Here is a 10551-nt window from a genome sequence, read left to right on the forward strand (position 1 = left end):
GAAACGAATGCCAATTAGTTTCGCCTCTATCGACGCTTTTTAGTATAAAAGATGTGAATCTGTGTGCTTAATCCACTAACAAAATTCAAACTCCTGCACAAAAATAGACAAGCAAAATGCGTACGGCTTATTCATTGCTATTAGATTTCGGCAGGCGTTTGAATGATAAATTAGGTAAGCGCTAACATATTTAACTATCTTGATACCAACGAATAAGATAAGCTATTATCGGTCATAATGGAGCAATGTACTAAATATTAGCACATGACTTTACTTAATCTTAACATAACACTGGTGGTATATTTTATATCCGTTCAGATAGGGACCACCGTACACAAGGTGTTAAAACCCGCCATAGTGGCCCACGTAAGTGTGTCGTGTTCCAGGATCAGCCTGTAATCCGGTTCCAACAGGCCGGCATAATTGTGTCGACTGTCGAGGTACTATCTCTCATATGTCGACTTTTGATTAGACCCCACTCCACTTACCATCAGATGCAGTGGCGTCATTTGTCGTGCTGTAGGTATTTAAAAAAAATTCATGTAAATATTTTCAGCCCAAAATCGGATTGGTTAACTGTAAATATCAGATTACTCTTAATTACTTATTATCCTTCGAGATTCGAACTCGCAATCGGCGAAGAAACCAATATCTCTCCTATTCGGCATAATAATTAAACCACATATTCGGTACTTAGTAAAAAGATAATTTCCATTAAATGCACTTTCATACATGAGTAAAATCAGCCACAGAAGTAGCTGAATAAATTAAAATTTTCAAAATGGAATTAAACTTTTGTGTCTATATTAACAATTGATTTTTATAAACAAAATAAACTTATGTTTGACTTTATTTTAGATTTTAAAAAATCGAGTGAAAGTACATTTGGACACATTTTGAAGTTTTTAGTCCAGCTACTTTCGCAGACTGTACATCATTACGGCTTTAATACATTCGTATGTGAAATTTGAATTATTTTTTTTCTAAATCGCACGCCATCTTGAATTTTAAACTCAATTAAGACTTTAATCATGGAAGCAACTTTTGTGACCTCGCGCGGATCTATCATAGGTAAAGATGGACCAATCAGAACAAAGTATTTTTGACATACTTACAAATAAGTTATTTTTATTGGTTCTTTTACGGAATCGGATTGAGGATTGAGATTGAGATCGTTTATTGAAAACGGCTGTTAGCTGAAGACTTTTTAGATCACCATTCTAACCAACAAATTGTTGAATTCGGGGACCTTTTTTAACTCCGCCGGCTAAGACCGCCACAGAACTACACCCTACTTTTTGAACCTGCCGCAAATTCTTTTAGAATAGATACTCTAAGCGGCGATAGCCTAGTTGGGTGTGAAACGAACTGCTGAGACGAATGTCTGCAGGGTCAATTTCCAAAGGCTTTTCTAAAAATTATGTGTGTACTACCTTTTGTTACCGGCTTTACCCGCGTCAAGGAGTTTTCCGGGATAAAAATCCTGCTATGTATTTTCCTGGGATAGAAAGTAGCGTATAACCTTCCCAGGGTCTGAAACTATCTCCATACCAATTTTCATAAAAATTCGTTCAGTAGATTTGAGAAAACCGACAACATACAAACAGACAGAAAAGAGAACTTTGATTTATAATATGTTCAAATGCTTTGTGAATAACTGCTTGATTTAACAGTGAAGGAAAACAATGTGAGGAAACCTGTATACCTAAGAAGTTCTCTATAGGAATTTTGAGGGTGTGTGAAGTCTACCAATTCGCACCAGTCCAGCTTGGTGGACTAAGGCCTAAACCTTCACCGTATTAGGGGGAGTCTATGCTCAGCAATGGTACAGTATGATACAGGGTTGATATTATTATAGATATTAGATTCTTTATCTAAAAAGATAAGAAAATACAATTCACAGATTACATTGTTTTGCTTTTATACGCTAAGAAATACTCTCATCATTCAGTGATCGAGATGTTTTCTACAAAACTGGTACTGTTTAGGTAAGTGTTCATTCCTTAATAGTTTTAAAATAAGCTTACAATTTACCCCTGGTGTAGTTGTATTGCGAACGTATAAACGCTCTCAAGCCCCCGCGCACCGAAGGACGCTCTCGGCATCAACGGCAGCATGAGGCCTACTGCACACTGCCGTCCATCCCGGAGGTCAACTGAGGTGTACAAAGAAACACCAAAACGACGACCGTGGCCCCTTTTAGTCGCCTCTTACGACAGGCAGGGGATACCATGGTGGAATACTCCAAACATCCCCATTCCACAGGGCGGATGCCCGGTGAGCATCTGTGCCAACCGAAAGGTTGCCGCGCCGTAGCGTCTGTCCAGCCAAGACAGGCCACACTACCGCGACGATACGGAGTCCCGCTATCGGGGCCTCCAGCCTGAGACATCACCCCTCCACGACAGCTCGCCGTATGGAGGCACTCATTGCCACCACCTCCTTCGGGGCTGGACGCTGCCCGCAACTGATATCTTCTTCCCGCCAATGAAAGGCATCAAACGGAGATTTGGCGTTTAAATCCTAGGACAGTAATCCGGCCATATTTTCTTTCTACCTGCCCCTATACTATATGATGTTGACGCAATACTTTTTTCCCTCTATAGGAGAGAGACTTTCCCACACACCCACCACTACAATACCTGTACGCCAGGATCAGCAGCGGTGATCCCTGTTCTAGATAATGCTAGTACTGATCATGTAGTTGATAACTGACTTTTTGGTCAGTATCAGACCGGCATACAATTTCTTGACATGACGATAGATTCGGTCCTATCACGTCATGGAAACACATTGCGATAGTTGCCTTGGTTACACCTCCACTTAACCTTTCTGAGATAAAAACTTCATGCGTTTTGTTGTCACAAGGCGGGTGGAACCACGATCAAAAGCCAGTTCCATGATATCCATAAATATAATTTTATCTGTTGTTTAGCACTATCGGGGAAAAAGATTATCACAAGTGGACCCGAATATATAAGATCCTTGTATATTGACAACTTAAATCGCCCATTCATGGATGGTCGTTATCTTGATCTGTAAATACAACTGATACATTTATTTATTTATTTAGGACAGCCAGTTGTTGTTACAATGTTGCTTACACTAAATAAAAGAGAAACAATATTATAATATGTAACAGTAACACCTTCTTAAGGCAGTCACACCATGCACTATTTGTGATAAAAAAAGAATAATTTGCAAAATGATACACATACACTTTAATCGCAATTAAAACAAAAGACACACACAAGCAATACTAAGTATTTAAAGAGTTGAGATTCAAAACAAATGTATAAATTCTAAATCTAAAACTAAAATTAAATATTTTCACAAACTTAACTTGAAATGAACTGTGTAAAAAAAGGGAAAGAATACAATTTTAAGAATATAAAATAAAACAAAAACAAAATATGGTTAATATGGAGCATTATTAAGACTGATTCCGATATGATACGTTAAAATGTTATATTATCTAACTACAAAATCTGATACGCTATCAGTATTTTGGGTCCAAATTTCATGATCGTAACTTTTAGCTCTAAGGGGGAAAGGTTTATGTTTGATCCAGATAAAGTTATGACTAAATAATTGGCTCAGAAAGGTAAATTTAGCGGTTGCTAATAATCAAAACGATCGCAAAAATAATATGTTGAAAAGCCTTTTCCCAAATAAATTGTTTATAAAGTGTAATTTTTCCAGTTTGTTGGTAGCAGCAGTAGCATGCGAGGAGCTGGACTTCCCCGGGATTCCAGTTGGAGCTGCTTCAGCAGCATACCAGGTGGAAGGCGGCTGGAATGCTAGTGGTAAATATAAATTCCAAAATTCTTTTACAATATTCAATCCTGTAGTTTATAATTCAGATCTTTAAATTTAATCTGAGTGTTAATTCGTTTTTTTTTATTTAGATAAAGCCGAGAACATTTGGGACAGGTTTGTACACGACAAGCCCCATTTCATAGCTGACCTGGCGAATGGAGACGTGGCTTGTGACTCCTACCACCTCTGGAGGCGCGACATCGAGATGGCTGCTGAGCTTGGCCTGCACTTCTACCGCTTCTCCATTGCCTGGAGTCGACTGCTGCCGAACGGTTTCGCCGACAAAATTAGTGAGGACGGACTCAACTACTACAACAACGTGATCGACGGACTCTCTTGAGAAGGGCATTCAGCCGATGGTGACGCTGTACCACTGGGATCTGCCGCAAAGTCTACAGGATTTAGGTAAGTTTCCCTCTTCTTAATTAGCACAGACAAACTTTATCACGGAATAATCCTCTAGCATGTGATAAGATAATCAACGCATATTTCAGATTCTTAAAGTCGCGAATTTTCATGCTCGGCTCCATTAATCTAAAAAAACTCCTAACAAGCTAACCAATAATTCCAGGCGGGTGGACTAATCCCCTCATTGTGGACTGGTTCGGAGACTACGCACGCGTGGTCTTCTCACTTCGCAGACAGGGTCAAGATCTGGATCACCATCAATGAACCCTTATCGTTTTGTGATGGCACTTATAGTTATGGCACCAACGCACCAGGAATATATGACCCTGAAGTCGGCACTTATCTGTGCAATAAAAATGTGTTGTTGGCCCACGCGAAGGCTTATAGGATTTATGACAAGGAGTTCAGAGAGATGTACCAAGGTTAGTATTATTTTCTAGAGCCTTTTTTATGAAGGAAAAGGGAAAAGACAGTAGTCCTTAAGAGAAATCATGCTATGTGAATACCAATAAAGCTATCGGAATGATTAATTACATCATACTGCTTTCTTTGAAAATAAAAAAAGGTAATTTGAGAAAAAACTATAGAAAGCATCTCTGACCTTCACATATAAAAATAGGAGTTGAAAGAAACGTGTTTTCTGAGAGTAAATGACTGAAAAATTAAACAAATACCAACTCCCATGCTTATTTATAAAGATAAGTTTTAGATTTTGCTTTTTAAATTTCGCTTCGTCAAACCCTTAATTCTTGTACTCCAGGTGAATTGACACTGGCTAATCACCTGATGTGGTACGAACCATTCACCCCTGAAGATGAGGAGTTGACGGAGACAGCGAGGCAGTACATGGTAAATTAGAATAATAATATATTTACCAGTGGTGAAGAGTCCATACAACCCGATTCCTGCCTTCCCTTTCGTAATTTATGTAAATAATAATAATAATAATATCAGCCCTGTATTATATACTTGCCCACTGCTGAGCACGGGCCTCCTCTACTACTGAGAGGGATTAGGCCTTAGTCCACCACGCTGGCCTAGTGCGGATTGGTAGACTTCACACACCTTCGAAATTCCTGTAGAGAACTTCTCAGATGTGCAGGTTTCCTCACGATGTTTTCCTTCACCGTTAAAGCGAACGATAAATTCACTACGAATACACACATGATTTTTTAGAAAAGTCAGAGGTGTGTGCCTTAGGATTTGAACCTGCGGACATTCGTCTTGGCAGTCCGTCCCACACCCAACTAGGCTATCGCCGCTTATATAAAATTTATGTAAAATTTTACAATTATTAGAACGATTTGCACGCAACGGTTATTTGCACTTTTAGTACCTATAAGTTGTGTCGTGTTACCTTTGGAAAAACTTCGCCCTTCGCCATTGATTTACATACAAAACAATCGTCGGTAATTCAATCAAATTCAATATCACATAACCCCTAACATAACAGTGGTATACTTAGAACAAGCCAAACCCATATCTATACTATTATATAAAACTAAAAAGTTTGTTTGTTTGAACGCGCTAATCTCAAGAACTACCGGCTCGAATTGAAAAATTCTTTTAGTGTTGGATAGCATATTTATTGAGAATGGTTATAAGCTATATATAATCACGCTATGACCAATCGGAACGGAGCAGTAATGAAAAATGTTGCAAAAACAGGAAAATTTATTACTTTTGCGAGCTTCCGTTACGTGCGCTGCGTAAACGGTTAAAGTTATGCAACAATTATGTATGACGGAATTTTTCCTCTCAAAACAGAAATTAAAAAATATATTAGAGAACAAAGACCCCAGCGATAAACTCAACAACTACCCAACGGATTTCTATAAAATTTGGTATGGAGATAGTTAGAGACTGGAAAGAACATAGGCTACTTTCTATCCTGGGAAAATATATAGCGATATTTTTATCACACAATCTATATTGTAATATAAAACCGAAGAATTTTTTAATTTGGACGCGCTAATCTCAGAAATTATTTCAAATTGAAAAAAATAAATTTTACTGTTTAAAAACTCATTTATCGGGGAAGGATATAGGGTGAATATCATCACGCTACGACCAGTAGGAGCGGAGCTTCAATAAAAAATTTGCAAAAAACGGGAAATTGATTCCTCTTGAAAGCTTCCGTTGTGGGCGCTGAATCAGCGTTTAAAGTTACGAAAGATTTATATGTATTACAAAATTGTTCCCCTTAAAAGTTCTAAGAAATATATTATAAAACAAAGTCTCCCGCTGCATTTGTATGCCTGTCTGTCGCGTTAAAGTTAAAAACTACCCAACGGATTTGGATGAAATTTGGTATGGAAGTAGTTTGAGACCCCGGAAAAGAACATTGATTACTTTTCTTCTTATCCCAGGCAAATATATAGCGTGACATTTATAACAGAAAACTTTAGCCCGGAAAACTTTATCACGCGGAGGAGCCGCGGGCAAAAACTGATTATATTATACGACTGTTAAAAATGACAGCGGTGTCGTAGTTGCATTGTGGTACGACTGCAGAGCTGGGAGGTCTCGGGTTCGATCTCCGGGTCGGGCGGTGATATTGGGTATTTCTACTCAGTATCAGCCCGGAGTCTGGAATTTGTACCCGGTATGGCGATAAACCTACCTCCTATCACATTATGGGACGGAAAACACACAGCGGAAAATTCATCAGTTCCGCCTCTGTTTACCCTTTCGGGAATAAAAGGCGTGTATGTGTGTGTGTGTGTGTTTTTTCTTATTGCTTTGAATGACGAGACGAGCTTGCCGTTCGCCTGATGGTAGGCCATACGACCGCCCATAAACACTAGAAACATCATCCAAGGCCTTGAATTACAAAGTATTGTTTGGTATTCCGCTGCGATCGCCATCCTGAGACGTGAGATGTTAAGTCTGATTATGTCCAGTAGTTACACTGGCTACAATTTTCTTCAAACCGGAACACAACAGTGACTACACACGGCAACTTTGCGGCAGAAATAGACATTGCGGTGGTACCTACCCAGGCGGACTCTCACATATGAGAAACCTACCACCAGTAAGTTTAGGGTGTATAAAGTTCTATTATTTTTTGGATTATAGTGAATTTTGTAATCGTTTTTTTTTCGTTAAAATTTTATTTGTTATACAGCCTAATCGTAACTTCCACTTGTATTTCCCTCAATGTGAGGCGTAAAAATTTTTTCGCAAACCAGTTACTAAAGCGATTTGGCTTAACTTTACGACTGGTCGAATTCCTGACGCCAACTCGCCACATGAGATTTGAACGCAATACCACATGGTCCGAATACCATATACTTATACCAAGAAGATAACAGGTTAATAATAACCTCAATTTACTAGGTCGGTCGCTACCCCACGCCGTGTACTCAAAAGAGGGAGGCTGGCCGCCAGTGGTGGAAAAAATTATTGCTGAGGAGAGCAAGACTAAGGGTTACTCCAAGTCGACCCTGCCAGCGTTTACTGACGAGGAAATTGAGTTCATTAGAGGTGAGATCCTGGTGCGTTTGCTGGTGGCGGGATGTTTGTATCCTTTTCTGTTTACATTTGATTTAATACCCGCCATAATGATAGTAAGTGTAGCGTTCCAGGACTAACCTATAAACCACTAGTTTATAGTCTTACCTCTTTTTTTAGGGTTCCGTACCTCGATAGTAAAAAACAGAATCCTTATAGGATCACTTTTTTGTCCGTCCGTCCGTCCGTCTGTCAAGACCCTTTTTCTCAGGAACGCGTGGAGTGGGCTGTTCTTGCACAAATCAAATCAATTTGCAGGTACATTTGACTACTACGCAGTGAACCACTACACGAGTCGACTAACGCGTTTGGCGGAAGAGGGCGAGGTACGTGACATGACCCAAGGTTTGCCGGAGATCAACGTGAAATACGAAGTACAACCTGATTGGAAGCGTGCACATTCCTCGTGGTTGTTTGTGAGTTTTGACCTAAAGATAGACAATGTTCAGAAAGCAAAGTAGCCACGGGAGTACATGTAGAATCTGTCAAGCCTGGACAATGGATTTAAAGTGTTCAGGTTTTAATAGAATTTATTCAGCCGTTTTAAGATCGTCCTATTTTGTCATTTAATAGGTATTTGACTTATTTTTAATCGCTGATAGAATCCGTTGAAAATATGTCATCTGTAATCAATGACGTTTTACAACTAGACGCGTCATAGACTAACAAAATTGCACATAAAAACAGCGCACTATTTACAGCCCTAGCAGCTCGCATTGATACGGCCCGAGCGTCGATCGCCGTGGCCATGTAGTTTATTGGTCTCTGGTCGCCATGAGCGTCGAATAAAATGCATTTATTAATTAAAAATAAGTTAAATAGTGTATACTTATTACTAACATATGAAACGAAAAGTTTTTTCATTCACAGTTGGAATTTAATTTATACATCGTCTAAAAACACAGGAAAGCATTTTATTTATAAAAATACAAAAAGTTAGTAAGCCGACTAGTAATTAAGATAATTGCTAGTCGCGGTCTTGCCAATATTGAGCTCGGATAACGTTTCTATGTAATAAAAACATCTTAGTCTGTAATTATGTCAAACTTCCTGATTGATTGAATCAAAGAGAATTCTCTTTAATCATAAATTTTAGTAACAGTCGGTCCAAGAGCGAAATTCTTTATCATAATTGACAACATTAAATTTTTTCAATGTAAATGTTTATATTTTATAAAACTAGATCTGAAATTATGAGACCCATGTTTTTTCTTTTTTCAAAACTCACATATTTTCATTCATGATTTTCACTTTGAATTTTGTTTTATTCTAATACGACGTAAACACCGAATGACATCATATATACGGCTCAAGACGTAATGACCTTTGCTTTGCAGTAAAAAAGAAGTGAAGTGACAGTTTTTTGTTTTTGTCTCTTTCTTTGAAAGTTACAGTTGTGACTGCTTGTCATTGTTCTGAGGTTGTGACATACCAGACATACCTATCGTTATATTGACATTTGACATTGAGAAATTACGGTGTTTTAGTTTTTTTAAATAATTAGTAAGGTGGTCCAAGGAACTACTTCATTCAACCGTATGTATGACGTCAACAAGAATTTTTCTCTTTTTAATTTTTTCTTCGAAATGAAGTATTAAAAACTATTAAAAATACATAATCGAACTCAGAGTAGAAAAATTAAGAAACTATATTTCGGATTTTAGGCACGTTGTATACGTTTAGAAATTGTCAATTGGCCGTAATTAATAGTAATTAATATGAATTTCCAGGTTTATCCCGAAGGTCTGCGTAACCAAATACTGTGGCTGAGGGAGCGGTATGGTGACATGAAGTTCATCGTCACAGAGAACGGATACTCCAGCTCTACCGGGTCGCAAGACACGGAGAGAATAGAGTATTACAAAGAATATTTAAAACAGGTATTGATTTACAATTTTAACAGAACTAAAGTACCGTCAAAACATCACATCGTAGGTACTTGAGACCGAAATGTTTACATTAAGGTATGAAAAATTTAAATATTAATTATTGGTATTTATTTGTTCGAAACTTATATATTTTATTCTATGACTTCGGTTCGAGTAACTAAGTGTAAAGTGCTATTTTCTGGGAAATGAATAAGTGGTTTCATTCAGTAACGCAATGTTTAAAATTACCCTATATATTCATTTTATTAATTTGTTATAGCATAAATTGGGATATAATCAAATGGCTCAAATGGCTTGACCTAAGTTCGACGATCTCTGTCACTTGGTTTTCTGTGAGACATTGGCAGTGGGGAGTCCAACCAGTAAATTCATGCCATATATATGTTGTATATTATTCATTACGGTTATATATGTTGTATATTATTCGACATTTAGTGTCGAATACAGGTAGGTAGAACCTTTAATAATTACATCTAATACTGAAGTCGTAATTTGAACTTTATTATAATGTATGTACCCATATTAAAAATTTGTTTAGAAATATAACACCGTTTACAGAACGAAAATCCATAATTATTACACTGTTTATGCCACATATTGTTAATAAAGATAAGAACCGCGCGTTTTTACGCGCCGACGCACAAGGTCCAAGGACTGCTGTCAAAACTGACAGTTCCGATTTTCCGATAATGGACGGAACCGGGATGTGTTTTTTTTCCAAATGATTCCACTCAAGGGTTTATTTATTTTCGACTTTGGGGAGTACACAGCAACACATCATAGTTTATCTATAATTATTAGTGGCCGAGGGTGAGTGGTTTCCGCTTATGGATCCGTCCGTCCCTCTACACCCGACGATTGTATGGATATATGGGGATTTGTTAATTACAGTAATACATTTCTTGTGTTTAATGTGGTGCTG

At 37.9% G+C, this 10551-nt stretch overlaps 1 pseudogene; it reads left to right on the top strand.

The window, feature by feature from the left end:
- Window positions 1–1959: 1959 nt before the first annotated feature.
- Window positions 1960–9620, top strand: LOC119193503 (annotated as a pseudogene).
- Window positions 9621–10551: the final 931 nt, after the last annotated feature.

The sequence above is a fragment of the Manduca sexta genome, unplaced genomic scaffold (genome assembly GCF_014839805.1).
Source record: "Manduca sexta isolate Smith_Timp_Sample1 unplaced genomic scaffold, JHU_Msex_v1.0 HiC_scaffold_60, whole genome shotgun sequence".
In the NCBI taxonomy this organism is placed as follows: Eukaryota; Metazoa; Arthropoda; class Insecta; order Lepidoptera; family Sphingidae; genus Manduca; species Manduca sexta.